The 16,463-nt window shown below is 36.6% G+C and overlaps 1 protein-coding gene across 26 annotated transcripts in view; it reads left to right on the plus strand.

Annotated features, from left to right (window-relative positions):
- Positions 1–16,463, plus strand: part of APC (APC regulator of WNT signaling pathway) — a 121,769-nt gene that overhangs the window by 11,851 nt on the left and 93,455 nt on the right. For 9 of the 26 annotated variants that reach the window (XM_069492454.1, XM_069492458.1, XM_069492469.1 and 6 more), the window contains exon 1: positions 15,126–15,166. The exons of 10 other annotated variants lie outside the window; for them this stretch is intronic. The gene's annotated coding sequence lies outside the window, so the exon portion shown is untranslated. Of the gene's footprint in view, positions 1–15,125; positions 15,167–15,604; positions 15,710–16,463 lie in introns of those variants that run through there. 7 more of the 26 variants (XM_069492453.1, XM_069492457.1, XM_069492468.1 and 4 more) reach the window with 1 other exon arrangement.

Here is a 16,463-nt window from a genome sequence, read left to right on the forward strand (position 1 = left end):
GGTGAAGAAGTTAAGGACTAAGAAGCCAAGGTATCAGATGAGTAATCCACAAAGACTTTGAAGTCACTGAGAGTGATAATGGGGGCAAGAATGGAGAGGAGTACTGGGGGCAATAGAGGGTACATAGCTGAGTAGTGTGTCAGAAGATCTTGAGTGTTTAAGGAAGTAGGAGAAATGGTTTGGAAGTGGTAATGGATGCAAGGAGCACATCTTTTGCCTCCATCTAGACTCCTTCAGTATCCTACCCTATCTCCTGACCTATAGTGAGTGCTTGGATGTGAGGAAAAAAGTCCCCTCTTGAGAAAGCTGCAAAGAAAATGGTATCATCACATTTCAACTAAGTAGGTAAAGACGATATTCATTGAAGAGTTTGAAGTTATAGGGGAGTTGGTTGATTAATTTATTGGCATAGTAATCTGTTGTATTTTTAGTATACTGTTTGATTTTGTGAATTACATAAATTTCTATGCTATTACAGTAAATATTTTAAACACTATCAAACCTGTTATGGTGAAATTCACATTTTCTTTTGTGGAAAGGGAAAACATAAAGAAAATAGTAGTAGTTCAGAAATCCAAACATCTGCCATGGTCCAATAGGAATGATGCTGACTGTAATGATTATGTCCTCAGCCCTGCCCACAAAAGACAATTTAATTCATATGTAATATAAACTGCTGTATCTACCAGGTATAACATTGAATAATGCTATTTCTAGAGAAAAAATATGTTCAGCTTTTGAATTTGGGGTGTCAGGAACATTTCATTTCATCTCTTTTTGTTGCCCTGGAGTAAGAGTTTTCCTTTTTACCTTTCCATTACTACCCCTCCCCTACTTTTGCCAGGCAATTAAAGTGGGACTTACCTACTTCTGAGCTGTTCTAGTGAGGGTCAAGGGTTTAATGATTAGAAATGAGAATAGAATTCACATGAAAAATGAGAGCAAGTTTTCAGGAAGTTAGGGGATAAGAAACTATCTGAAGAATGGTTTGATCTTTTAATGGCTCCCTATCACTAATCCTAAAGCAAGCAAGCACAGAATGTTTTTAGGGTTTTATGGTCTCTTATTTTTAGTAAAGATGGAAAAATAAATCAGAAATAAGCAGGCTATCCTGTGCTTTTTCTTTTTTCACTTGTATTTTAAAGGTTTACTCTTCATTCGCTCAATAAATTTAATTTCTACTAGATAGCTGGGACAGGCCTTGTCTAGTTATGAAGATGAAGACAGAGCTTCTTGTTCAGAAGCTCACAGTCTAATGGGGGGAAGTAGAAGTTGAGTTGATAATTGATTTAAGTTCTACGGGAACATAGAAGGAAAAACACCTGGCTGCTTGGAATAGAGACAGATTCACAAAATTGCGTATTGAAGTCTGCGAGGTAGTTCATTCATATTCTGCCAGTTTTTGAGTATTTACTTTGGACCAGGCACAATACTAGAATACTGTTGGTAATACAGTGATGATATACAAGACAAGAGCCTTTTCCTTAGGCAGCTTAGTGAGAAAAACCATTAAACAGGTAATCCTAAGTGTGTGGTAAATGAGATAGCTGGTAAGTGCAGGGACCTCTGGAAACATTGGAGTGGGGATAGGGGAAGATCTAACTCTGGCAAGGGGACTTAGGGAAGGCTTTTGGGAGATGTCATCTGAATGGGGTCCTAAAAAATGGGTCCACATTAGCTAGGTAAAAAGGCAAAGGAAGGAACCTTCCAGTAAATAAAATAGTGTGGGGCTAAGAAAAAGAAAATAAAAATAAAATTCTGTATGTGGTGAGTTGGTGGTGAGAGCACAGGAGTCCAAGTGTTTGGAGTAGAGCTGGAGTTGATGAGTGAGTAGGGGTAGGGATGTACAGGTGTGAAGGGCCTAGATCACAAAGGACCTTACATGTAGTGGCTAATGAGCTTGGACTTGTAGTTTGTCACCATTTGAGTGCTGTGAAAGGTAGCAAAGATTATCTTGAAGAGTCTTTCTAGCAGTTGGCAATTATGGATTATTTTTGATAAGTATAGCTTAGGGCTATTTTTTGTTAATGTAAAAATAGTACAGGTAACTGTTAAAGATTTAAACAGTAAAAGAATGCCACTCAGTTCTACTCCCCAGAGGAAACCACTGTTAAGTTTCTTGAGTATTTTTAAAAACATTTCAAGCAGCATATTTTTCTTAATACTTACTAGAATAGTGTTAGAAAAAAACTATTTCAAAAGCAGAAGGAAAATCAACCCTCCTAGCTTCTAGGCAAATAGATTTTATATAGACCATTTCTATAAAATAAATGGTTGACAAATCCAGCCAAGTTGTTGTATCATTGCATAGGAGACTCTTTTAAAGAACCTTATGTTCTCTGTTATTAATGTTTTTTAAAAAAGTATCAAAAAGATCCCCTTTCTGTGCAAGTCCCAAGTGTTTTATTGAGTTTGAATTAAATAGCAGACCTTCTTTGGGAAAAGATTATGAAAGTCTTTACCATATTGTATGAGATACAGACTGGTTTGGGATCAAGGTACTTATTGATAGCTGGTGTCTACTGAGAAAGGTATTTGAATGTGAAATGAAATTTAGTCCAATTCTTAAATCTTACCTTTTGCTTCTGTAGAGTCTATGTGACAGTTGAAATGACTCTACCTGACCTTGGAGTACTTAGCAGAGAAAGTTTAAAAAGAGTTATAAAGGAAATATGAAGTTTTAGTTTTAAAAACATTAATCTATGTTGAAAGAGGGAATTACGTTTAAGTTGCCTTGATTTTATTTTCTCTCTTCCTTCTGAGAACATAATATTAAATGTTCATTATGAACTCGTTGATAAGGTGACTCAGTTTCCTAATCCTTAAAAGGAATCTATATATTAGGTACTATTAGGGGTAGTCTAGGTGACCCAGTGGTTTCTGATTTGATTGACACAGGTTAGTAACACTAGGTAGATTTTTTTTCATTTTACTTAATAATAAGTTTGGACTACTGAGCCTATAATAGCAAACATTTATCTTCAGACATTCAGAAACGAAATGATTTTATAGTCTATACTTTGCCTTTTATGTTAAAATTCGGCATAAAGCAAGAGGAAGAGAAGACATTCAAAAAGGGAGAAAATACTATAGTATTAGGCAACCATCTGTAATTGGTATATAGGGTGTTTAAAAAGTATATTTCTTCATTCAAAGTAAGAATTTGGGGATATTGGTATGAGAATAAAAGTCTTTTGATCCAAGATTAAAGTTCTAATAAATAAATGCCGTTATTACAACCTTTATTTATTCTTTCATATACACCAAAGTTTGTGGGGTTTTCTTTCCTTTTTATTTTTTAGTAGACTTAGGAGGTACAAGTTGAGTTCTGGTACATGTGTATATTGTATAGTGATGGAGTCTGGGCTTTTGGTGCACCGTCACCTAAGTAGTGTATATTTTACCGCATAGGTAATTTTTCATCCCTCATTGCCTCCTAGCCTCTCTCCTTGTGAGTCTCCAATGTTTATGATACCACTTTGTATGCCCTTGTGTAGCCATAGTTTAGCTCCCACTTACAAATGAGAACATGTGGCATTTATTTTTCTGTTTGTGAATGACTTTACTTAGGATAATGGCCTCCAGTTCCATCCAAGTTGCTACAAAAGACATGATTTCATTCTTTCTGATTGCTGAGTAGTACTTCATGGTATATACCACATTTTCTTTATCCACTCGCCAGCCAATGGGCACTAAGGTTGATTCCATATCTTTGTGATTGTGAATTGTGCTACAATAAACATACAAGTGTAGGTATCTTTTTAATATAATTATGTCTTTTCCTCCCAGTAGATACCCAGCAATCAGGATTGCAGGATCAAATGGTAGATCTACTTTTAGTTCTTTGAGAAATCTCCATATTGATCTCCATAAAGTTGTACTAATTTACATTCCCTCCAATAGTGTATGTGTTCCCTTTTTACTGCATCCAAGCCAACGTCTATTGATTTTTTACTTTTTAATAATGGCCATTCTAATTGGAGTAAGATAGTATCTCATGTGGTTTTAATTTGCATTTCCCTAATGACTAGTGATGTTGAGCATTTTTTCATGTTTTGGGCCATTTGTATGTTTTCTTTTGAAAAATGCCAGTTCGTGTCATTTGCCCACTTTTTAATGGGATGGGTTGTTGTTTTTTCTTGGTGAGTTTTTTGAGTTCCTTGTAGATTCCTTTGTCAGACACACAGTTTGCGAATATTTTCTCCCATTCTGTTTTACTCTTTTGATTATTTCTTTTGCTGTGCAGAAGCTTTTTAGTTTAATTAAGTGTCATTTGTCTATTTTTGGGTTTTTTGCACTTGCTTTTGGAGTCTTAGTCATAAATTCTTTGCATAGGCCAATGTCCGGAAGAGTTTTTCCTGGGTTTTCTTCTAGGATTTTTATTGTTTCATTTCTGACATTTAAGTCTTTAATCCTTCTTGAGTTAATTTTTGTATATGGTGAGAGAGAGGGATCCAGTTTTATTCTTCTGTATATGGCTATCCAGTTTTCTCAGCACCATTTATTGAATAGTGTGTCCTTTTCCCAGTGTATGTTTTTGTCGAAGATCAGTTTGTTGTAAGTATATGGCTTTATTTCTAGGTTCTTTATTTTGTTCCATTGATTGTGTGTCTACTTTTATGCCAATTTAATGCTGTTTTGGGTACTGTGGCCTTGTAGTCACGTAACGTGATACATCCAGTTTTGTTCTTTTTGCTTAGCATTGCTTTGACCATTTGGGCTCTTTTTTTGGTTCCATGTGAATTTTAGAATTGTTTTTTCTAATTCTGTGAAAAATGACGTTGGTATTTTGAGAGAAATTGCATTGAATCTGTAGATTGCTTTGGGTACTATGGTCATTTTAACAATATTGATTCTTCTGGTCCATGAGCATGGGGTATTTTTCCATTTGTTTGTGTCATCTATAGTTTTTTCCATCAGTGATTTGTAGTTCTCCTTGTAGAGATATTTTACCTCCTTGATAAATTTTTTCCTAGGGTTTTGTTTTGTTTTGTTTGTCTTTGTTTTTTGCAGCTATTGTAAATGGGATTGAGTTCTTGATTTGATTTTCAGCTTGGTGGTTGTTGGTATATAGAAATGCTGTTGATTTTCGCAAAATGATTTTATAACCTGAGACTTTGTTGAATTCATTTATCAAATCTAGGAGTCTTTCGGAGGAGTCCTTAGGGTTTTCTAGGTATAAGATCATATCGTCAACAAACAGACATAATTTGACTTCCTCTTTTCCAATGTGGTACCCTTTGTTTCTTTCTCTTGCCTGATTGCTCTGTCTAGGACTTCCAGTACCATGTTAAATAGAAATGCTGAAAGTGAGCGTCCTTGTCTTGTTCCAGTTCTCAGGAGGAATGCTTTCAACTTTTTCCCATTCATACGATGTTGGCCGTGGGTTTGTCAGATAGGGGCTTTATTATTTTGAGATGTTTCTTCTATGTTGAGTTTTTTGAGGGTTTTTGTCATGAGGGGATGCTGGATTTTATTGAATGCTTTTTCCATATCTATTGAGATGATCATATGGTTTTAATTTTTTTTGTTTTTTGAGACAGAGTCTCACTCTGTTGCCCTGGCTAGAGTGCCGTGGCATCAGCCTAGCTCACAGCAACCTCAAACTCCTGGGCTCAAGCAATCCTACTGCCTCAGCCTCCCGAGTAGCTGGGACTGCAGGCATGCGCCACCATGCCTGGCTAATTTTTTCTATATATTTTTAGTTGTCCGGCTAATTTCTTTCTATTTTTAGTAGAGATGAAGTCTAGCTCTTGCTCAGGGTGGTCTCGAACTCCTGATCTCGAGCAATCCTCCTGCCTCGGCCTCCCAGAGGTTTTAATTTTTAATTTTGTTTATGTAGTGAATCACATTTATCGACTTGAATATGTTGAACCATCCTTGCGTCCCTGGGATGAAACCTACTTGATTGTGGTGAATTATCCTTTTGATGTGCTGTTGGATTCAGTTTGCTAGTATTTTGTTGAGGATTTTTGCATCCCTATTCATCAGAGATACTGGTTTTCTTCTTCTATTGCATCCATTCCTGGCTTTGGTATCAGGGTGATACTGACTTCATAGAATGAATTAGGAAGGATTCCCTCCTTCTCGGTCTTTTGGAATAGTTTCAGTGTTCCAAAGGATCACAGTTGGCATCAGTTCTTCTTTGTACACCTAGTAGAATTCAGTTGTGAATCCATCTGGTTCTGAGCTTTTTTTTGTTGGGAGATTTCTTATTACTGATTCAATCTCACTACCTGTTATTGATGTGTTCAGGAGTTCTATTTCTTCCTGGTTCAGTCTCGGGAGGTTGTATATATTCAGGAATTCACCTGTTTTCTCTAGGTTTTCTAGTTGTGAGCATATAGCTGTTCATAAGTCTCTACTGATATTTTATATTTCTGTGATGTCAGTGATAATGTCTCCTTTTTCATTTCTGATTGTGTTTATTTAGATGATCTCTCTTCTTGATTATGAAATTTTGTTTTTAACATCAATTAAAATTGGTGGGAGGATCACTTGAGGTCAGGAGTTCAAGACCAGCCTGAGCAAGAGCGAGACCCCATCTCTACTAAAAAAAAAAAAAAAAAAAATAGCATAAATTAGCCGGGTATCATGGCGCATGCCTGTAGTCAGGAGTTCAAGACCAGCCTGAGAAAGAGCGAGACCCCATCTCTACTAAAAAAAAAAAAAAAAAATAGCATAAATTAGCCGGATATCATGGTGCATGCCTGTAGTCAGGAGTTCAAGACCAGCCTGAGAAAGAGCGAGACCCCCGTCTCTACTAAAAATAGAAAGAAATGATTTGGATGGCTAAAAACTATATATAGAATTAAAATTGAGTTTTTCCTTATCAATTCTGATGTATTTCAAGGGCAGGTTCATATGTTATAAACTGATAAATGATTTACCAGGAAACTAGGTGTTTTATGATATTTTAAATGGTAAAGAAATAATCACTTAAATCCTATTTTCCTGGGATAGAGGTTTTTTTTAAAAAAACTCATTCTATGTGCTCCTTTTTCTTGAATCCTTAGTGATACCGTAAACATTTGGTGCTGTTTTGGCGACCTTAAGTCACTGAGTTTTTTGTGTTAAAATGATATCTTTATGAATACAATTTATGTTTGTATTGTAAAATACAAGGTAAAATTGTACCTTCGGAGCAGTCTTGTAACTGTTTTAGGTTTTAGGTAAAGATCAAAGTTAAAAAATATTAAAGAAGACATACTTAAAAAAAAAGGCAAGCATATTATCTTGTTTTAAATATTTAACTTTAAAAAGTTACTCAGAATTTTTTTCTCTGCTAGGGAAATGATAGTTTAAAACATTGTATGCCCTAAAACTGCAGCTTTACCAGATGAGAGCATGTTAAGAATTTAGGAAAAAAAGTTTCCTTACTTATATACAAACATTTGGATATTTTGTTAGGTAAAGTGTTTGCCAAAGGTGATTTTATTTTCTGTTTGGTTTTTTGGTGGTGGTGGTTTTTTGCACTAGAATAAATTCACATGTGAAATGTTTTTTGTTTTATTAACAACATGGAATTAATAACTGTCATCAAATTTTCCAAAATGATACAAAATAAAATAAAATTCAGTATAAATTCTTTATGTATCATATAGTATATAATTTAGTGGGTTTTTTTTTTTTCCTGCAATCATATTTTCCAGTTGAATAAGCTTTTGGCCATTAAGTTTAACTATAAATTAGTAATAGTATGCATATAGTTTCTTATTATTTCTCCTCTTGAGTGGACACTAGAAACTAGTCTTCTTAATCTTTGTGGATCTTGTTTTAATCATGTATCCCTTCTATTTAAAACATGTTTTTTTAATTGCCTATAGGATGACGTCTTTTTTTAACCTAACAGATAAGATTGAAATCTCTGCCCAGAAAAATTCCTAAACATCCTTCGACGCTAGTTCTGTTTCTGCTTTCTCTCTGAAGTCTTTCTCGATTACCTATCCAGTTTCCCGTTCTTTAACAATCCATTGCCTTGTATTAAAACTTTTGTTGTAAATGTCTTAGTCCCCTACTATATTATAAGTTGATGTCTTATTCATTGTTATACCATCTGCATTCACACATTGAACAAAAGCACCAAACACTGTTCTAAATGTGAGGGAAATAACAGTGCAGTAAAATCTAGTTTCCTGTCCTCGAGGAATTTATATTCCAATTTGGGAAATAATGATGAGGGAGACAAAATTAAACAAATACACAGATACATAGATGGAGTATTACTACCATGTGAACACCTTAGTGTTCATCAGTTAGTACCAATTTGATGGCGAGTACATGTGGTACATGTTTTTCCATCCTTGTGATACCTCACTTCAAAGGATTGTATAATTAGTTTTTTAAAAAGCTAGTTGGTATTAAACATACAATATTCTGCATTTTCACCTAATATCACATGAATTATATAAAACAGTTATATATCATCTAATTATCTAATATAACATAATTTTAATCATCCTATAAATGTTCCAGAGGAATAATTAACCAAGCTGTTGTTAGAAATTATTGAGGTTTTTCCCTATTATTTCAATAGTGTAAATAATGTCAAATATCTTTAAATTATAAATCTTTGTGCATGTGTCTATACATAGAATAATTTCTTTTAATTGGGCTTGCTTGGGTATAAGCATTGTCTTTGCCTGTTTTCTGCTGCAGTAAGAGAATACCTGAGACTGGGTAATTTATAATAAACAGAAATTTACTGCTTCATGATTCTGGAACCTGGGAAGTCCAAGAGCATGGCACTAGCACCTGGCAAGGGCCTTCTTACTGTGTCATTTCATGGCAAGAGGAAGGGCAAGAGATGCAAGAGATCAAACTTACAGCCTAAAACCCTTTTATAATCAGCATTAATCCATTCATGAGAGTGGAACACTGAACACCTCCCATTAAGCCCCGCCTCCCAACACTGTTGTATTGGGGATTAAGTTTCCAACACATGCTTTTTGGGGGACATATTCAAACCATAGCAAGCGTTTTGAAACATTTTAAAGACCTTTGAAAGATTTTCATGTATCCTCACTGACCCTGCAGTGTTACTTTAAAATGTCATTGCCTATTTAATAGGTGAAATGGCACTCTTGTTTTTTTTTTTGTTGTTGTTGTTGAGACAGAGTCTCACTTTGTTGCCCAGGCTAGAGTGAGTGCCATGGCGTCAGCCTAGCTCACAGCAACCTCAAACTCCTGAGCTCAAGGGATCCTCTTGTCTCAGCCTCCTGAGTAGCTGGGACTACAGGCATGCGCCACTATGCCCGGCTAATTTTTTCTATATAAATTTTTAGTTGTCCATATAATGTCTTTCTATTTTTAGTAGAGACGGGGTCTCGCTCTTGCTCAGGCTGGTCTCGAACTCCTGACCTCAAGCGATCCACCCGCCTCGGCCTCCCAGAGTGCTAGGATTACAGGCGTGAGCCACCGCGCCCGGCCGGCACTCTTGTTTTTATTTCTTGTTCTTTGATTCCTTAAGGTGATAAAACATTTTTCTATATGTATTTTTTGTATACATTTTTTTATATGTATTTTTTCTGATGTTAATTTCCAGTATGTATACAAGGTACCTAGAAAGCTTTCTGATACGCATCATGAGATACAATATAAAATCAGATGTGGGCTCTTCCTTTGAGATTTTTATCATCATGAATGGGATAGGAGATGTACACACAGAGGTACGAAGTGTGCTTGTGCCATTAAAGAGGTAGGAACAGTGGAGGGAAGAAGAGGGTGAATTGACTCTAGGTGGAATGGTAGATTACTTCATAGAAATTTATGGTTGAGCTGAACCTTAATTTGGACCAGTAGAGCAATTAATAATCCTTTACTTTTAAAAAGTATTTCACAGTTCATAAAAGCTTGCTCACAATTACACATTTGATCCTTGTAACAGCTCTGTAAAATAAGCCAAACAGATAGTTATTCCCATTTTACAAATATGAGGGAATAGTCAAGTCTTAGAAAGGTTAAGTGACTTTTCCAGAGTCATAGAGCTACAAAATGAAAGATTCAGAACTTAAATCTAAATCTTCAATCTCCATGTGCTGAAGGCTTCTAATGTATCACATTAGACTAGCAAAGAGTTGTAAGAGTAAGAAGCTATAGATTTTAGAAATGGCTGATTATTTAGTTAATTTGATTATTTATTAGGATAAAAGTTCTGAAATAGTCGGAGGTAAACCTATAGTGTGGTAGGCAGAATAATGACTCCCCAGAGATATCTACTTCCTAGTCCCCAGAACCTGTGAATGTTAGGTTATGTGACAAAGGGGAACTAAGGTTGCTAATCAGGTGATGGGAAAATAGGGAGATTATCCTGGATTATCAAGGGGGGCCCAATGTAAGGGTCTTTAACATGGTTCCTTAAGAGTGGAAGAGGGAGGCAGAAAAATGAAAGTCAGAGAAGGAGATATGATAGAATCAGAGTCCTTTGGAGTGAGAAGGACTCAACCCACCATTGCTAGCTTTGAAGATGGAGGCAAAGGGCTATGAACAAAGAAATGCTGTCCATCTCTAGAAGGTGGAAAGGGCAAGGAAACAGATTCTTCCTTAGAGCCTCCAAAAAGGAGTGCATCCCTGTAAACACCTTGATTTTAGCCTAGTGAGATCCACCTTGGACTTCTGAACTATAAAACTGTGAGAGATTAAATTTATGTTGTTTTAGTCCACTAAATTTATGGTAATTAGTTGTGGCAGCCATAGGAAACTTTTAATACACTTAGAAAATATTTTTAGTGTAGAAAAGACTAATTGACATGGCCTTCAGGGTACTCCATGACTAAACTCCAAACTCTCTGACTTCCACTGTCAGCAGTGGAAAGCCATGGAATGTTCTTGAACAGGAGTGTAAAAAAAAAGATCTTGACATTTGCTGATTTGAGAGGAGAGAGATTGGAGGAGAAAAAATAATTACATTGACCCTTACATTGGGCCCCCTTGATAATTCTATTGTTGATGCTAGGAATGCTTTTGAGACTGTCACCTCTTGAGGTAACACAGAACACACAGATAAGTCTGGCTTATAGCAGACTGTGAATGTATTTCTCTCCTACTTAGTTTATACATCACTAAAAATCTCATTGCCATTGTAACATTTCACCTCCTTCTCATGTCCCATGAAAAGTATAGAAAAGTCTTCACAGCCAATTTGGCCTTGGAAATCTAACTCATTTTATTCTCTTCTTATGCTTTTCCATCATACCACAACCTAGCATAAATCTAAATAAATCTGAGCTTTATTTGATGCCTTATCTCCTATAGAAGTCAAATTTACGTTAGCAACTGCCTTTTCAATGCATAGTTATGATTTTTAAAGAGGAGAAAAAAAAAAAAACCTTGGCCAGGAGCAGTAGCTCATGCCTGTAATCCCAGCACTTTGGGAGGCTCAGATGGAAGGATTGCATGAGCCCAAGAGTTCAAGGTCAGTCTGGGCAACATAGCCAAACTCTGTCTCCTCCTTAAAAAAAAAAAAAAAATTTTTAGCCAGGCATGGTGACACACACCCTGTAGTCCCAGCTACTTGGGAGGCTGAGGCAGGAGAATTGCTTGAGCACAGGAGTTCAAGGTTGGAATGAGCTATGATAATGCCATTGTACTTTAACCTGGGCAACAGAGTGAGAGTCTGTCACCAAAAAAAAAAAAAACTTTTGTGATCTCTATAGACACGTCTTCAGTAAAGAGAAACAGTTAAGTTTATTGATAAAGCACAGGAATCAATTACGGCAACTGAAAGGAGCACTGATTTTAACTCTACATTAGTCAGTATTGTTGCCTGTATTCTTCTTGTCAATTTTTCTAAACCACAAGTCTTAAATTAGATCAAATGTGTCTGTGTAGAAATGGAGAACAAGATTTAAAACATGAAGAATCCTATTAATCTTATTTAGTCACTTTTTTAGCTGTAGAAGGTTTGGAGGGTTTTTTTTTTTTTTTTGGTTGGGGGGAGGTAAATCATGTGTTCATATTTATAGCATTTACTTATGAAGCCATTTACTAAAAACAGTGAAGCTGGTTATATTTGAAATCAAGGGCATGTTTGTCAGTGCATTCTTAAAATAGCCTTATCATACAATTTATTTCTGTATTTTATTTTGATCAGAAAATATTTTTAATGCATATAACATGTTTAATGCAATAACATGTTCAATTAAATAGAGATACAGAGATGACAGGAGCTTTATTTTTAGATACATACAAACCTGGTAACACAAGGTCATGCTTCAGTGATCTTCATATTCAAATTTGTCCCAATATATTTTGATTGTATATGTTTTTAGTTATGTTGGGGATTTTTTGTTTGTTTTGTTTTTTATTTCTTTTTTTAGAAGCAGGGTCTTGCTCTGTCACCCAGGCTGGAATATAGTGGCATGATTATGACTCACTGCAGCCTCAAATTCTTGGGCTCAAGTGATCCTCCCATCTCAGCCTCCTGAGTAGCTAAGACTACAGGCATTTGCCATCATGCCCAGATAATTTTTAAAATTTTTTGTAGAGACGAGCTCTGGCTATGTTGCTCAGGCTGGTCTCGAACTCTTGGCCTCAGGTGATCCTCCTACCTTGGCCTCCCAAAGTGCAGGGATTACAGGCATGAGCTACCATACCTAGCCTAATTATAGTTTTAAAACAGCTAAATGTAGTTAAAAAAATTCATATAAAACTTTTGGAATTTCTGAGGAAACTGGTTTGAAAAATGTTACTGAATAATTCAATTGGAAACATTATAAAATGTAAAATTTTTAGATTGGCTTGCTTTTAGATTTCAAACAGTGATTAATGAAGATGTAATGGTCATAGCTTTCTTTAAAACTGTCATTTAAATCACTGACTAATTTCTACAATACATGCAGTAAAAATTTAGACAAATATTTTGGCTACAAAGTGGTTTACTAAATAATAGCTTGAATCATAGTCTGAGTCAAGGGTAATAGACTTACAATTGTTTCTTAGGGTACTAAGAAGTTATTTTGAGGAACTTTTAAAATGTACTCTTTGTTTTGAAAGATCCTTTTCCTCTGTAAATGCTAGGCTTTATGAGAAATTATCTATTCTGAATTTGTCACAAATAATCAGTGACTATATAAATAAGTCCTATGCAGTGAATCATGTTCTTTTAGTAAGAGGAATCTTGAAAACATTTCGTAAAACTAAGTCATTTTCATAATAGAGTTATTTAGGATGGAATGAAATTGATTCAAGTCCTTTATTTTAATATGAAGATATTAATAAATAGTTTCTAAATGTATTTAAACTTTTAATATATGATTTTTCTAATTATAGTACTATGTGGTCAGTGTGGAAGTCATTCATTTGTTCATTCAACAGATATTTAGAATGTATTGGCTACATGTCAGGCATTATAACACAAGGACTAATAAAGAACAAGAAATCCAAAAACACAAAAGCAAAGCAGAAATAGCCTTATAATCCTACCTTCCAAGGATAACCTCTATGAACACTTTCTTGTGTGTCTATTAATTTTCTAATATATATAATTTTTAATGAGATTGCCTCAAATATGCTATTTAATAACTTGCTTTTCACACTATTAATTTGAAAAATTAATAAAACATTATAGTAGATATCCCTCATTTAGAAAACCTAAAGTTTAATTTACTTTTAAATTGTAAATAGATAATGGAAACTGGTTTCTCCCCATTTATTTTTTTTAAATTTTTTAATTTTTAATTATGGATACTTAATAGTTATATATTTATAGGACACATATGATGTTTTGATACAGACATACAATGTATATTAATCAGGCCGGGCGCGGTGGCTCACGCCTGTAATCCTAGCACTCTGGGAGGCCAAGGTGGGCGGATCGTTTGAGCTCAGGAGTTTGAGACCAGCCTGAGCAAGAGCGAGACCCCATCTCTACTAAAAATAGAAAGAAATTATATGGACAGCTAAAAATATATATAGAAAAAATTAGCCGGGCATGGTGGTGCATGCCTGTAGTCCCAACTACTTGGGAGGCTGAGACAGGAGGATCCCTTGAGCCCAGGAGTTTGAGGTTGCTGTGAGCTAGGCTGACGCCACGGCACTCACTCTAGCCTGGGCAACAAAGCGAGACTCTGTTTCAAAAAAAAAAAAAAAAAAAAGTATATTAATCAAATCAAAGTAATTGGTGTATCCATCACCTCATGCGTTTATCATTTCTTTGTGTTAGGAACATTCCAATTCCACTCTTTTAAAGAATACCACAACCTATTGTTGACTATAGTCACTTTGTTGTGTTCCCCACCAGAATTTTAAATTCTTGGCAATTTGGATTTTTGTCCTTCTAACTCATGAAATTGGTAATTTAAGCTTTACGTGGTTGGCTTTAAATGGAATGGAGAATTTGTATTAAAATATTAAATTTAAACCTCAGATTAGTAGTAGCTAACAGCGTAACTGTGTATCAGGGACTTCTCTAAATACTGCTTCGTATATTTTAACTCCTCCATTCCATACTTCCATTCCCATTTTATAGTAGAGGAAACTGAAGCACTGAGAGGTTAAGTGACTAACGTTAAAGAGCCGGAGTGGCAGAAGCAAAGATTCAGCCCAGTCCACATGACTCCAGGGTTCTGACTCAACCACTATGCTGTGCTGCCATCATAGCTTTTCTGGTAACTGTATTTTTAATTCAAACATAATTCGAGTGATTTACCTAACAAGTCAGTGGTTTGTAATCTAAAATTATTCGTTGTAATACATTTAATAGAATCCTGTTACATGTAAGTATGTAAATCATAGCGTATGAGATACAATTTTTTACTCCCCCTCCCACCTCTAACATCCCATGCTAATCTTTCTGCCCTGTGGACGTCCCTTACCCCGCCCTGTTATGCATGTCAGCTACCGTCAGCTTCCATGGGTTACCAGGGATAGGGGCAGTGCAGGAGACTCGGGACTTGATGTGGGGCTGGGGCTCAGGCCGGCCTTTCGGCGGGGCGGGGCCCCCTGCCCTGTGCGGGGTACCCTGCTACGGAGTGCGGTCGGCTTGGGAAGCGGAGCGTGAAGCAGCTGTGTAATCCGCTGGATGCGGACCAGAGCGCTCCCCGTTCCCGTCGGGAGGCTGGTGATTGGCTGGGCGTGGGCACACGTGACCGACATGTGGCTGTATTGGCGCAGCCGGCCGGGGTGTCACCGGAGACAGAATGGAGGTGCTGCCTGGCTCGGAAATGGGGTAGGTGCTGGAGCCACGATGGCCAGGCTTGCTGCGGGAGGAGGGGGGAGGCAATTTTCCCTCACGCTGTCTTAAACCGATGGCCTTTCCTTGGCACGGGGTCCATTGCCACATGCCAATCGAGGAGGCAGGGGCGTCACCCCCACCCCCCGCCCCCCACTGCAGCACTGGAGATGGATTTCCTGTGCTTCTGATCCAGGCTTTTTGACAGAAGAGGAAGAAGTGGGGGAGGGGCAGAAGTGTTAAGGGGAGTCTTGTGAGAAAGAGCTGTTTTTGAAGCTGGAAGGGGGTTTTGTTTTATAATGCCTGTTGACAGAGTAGAGTGGAATAACAGTATCTAAGGAAACGGGTAGAGGACAACAAAGAATGGAGCATATTCATGGTGAGAAGCAAAAGCTCTAGCCCCTTGAAAGGCCCTTTTTCCTCCCTGGCGACAAGGACACATGCAGTGGTAGCCAAAAGAGGGGATACAATGCTGCTGCTGATGGCTGATGTGAATCTAGTAGAAAGGGCTACTGGGGATGGGAGGAAAGGAGGAGGCAGGTACTGCAGAGCTTGAGTGGTGGTGGTTGACCAGCTTGAAATACTGGTCACCGGTAATGTGCCTGCTTTTGTAAAACATCTAAGTGAACTCCCTGTGAATAGGGAGGCAAAAAGATACCAGTGTTCTTTGTTAGTTACAAAACGCAGAGGTAGTGGCTTTTTGCTGGTGACTGCAGCAGTGCTTTTCTCCCGGTTAGGCTGAAAAGATGACTGCAGAGGAATAAGAAACCTTGCAGCAAATGTTGGGGGTAGAAGTCCATTTACAAGAAGCCATAGTTTATAATGTACCCTGAATAGGAGAGAAAATTATTCTGCTTTTTAAAGTATGAGAAATATCAGGCTATGAATGTTTTGACAGTGGAATGTATCAGACACTTTAATTCTACATCACAAAAGAGATGCTCAAATTCTTTGATTTAACATAAATCCTAAAGGAAATCTTAATAAATTATGTATGAAACAGTGGATCTTTTCCTTTGTTAGTGAAGCTTTTATGTCATTAATTAGGTCATTGAAGAGCAAATCACTTTATAATGTAAATGTCAAAATTTTGGTGATACATTTTTTTCTAGGCCCAATATTTAAGATCTATATTTATTAAGTAATTGCATATTTCTCTTGGGTCACTTTTAGTTGTCATTGAATAAAGTGTACAGGCAAATATGTTAAAGCACCATGGCTTTTCTTTTAGATGTATTTCTTTTTAGTGAATACTCATAAGATATACTCTTGATATAAAGTGTTTTCCATTGCA

The sequence above is a fragment of the Eulemur rufifrons genome, chromosome 17 (assembly GCF_041146395.1).
Source record: "Eulemur rufifrons isolate Redbay chromosome 17, OSU_ERuf_1, whole genome shotgun sequence".
Classification (NCBI taxonomy): Eukaryota; Metazoa; Chordata; class Mammalia; order Primates; family Lemuridae; genus Eulemur; species Eulemur rufifrons.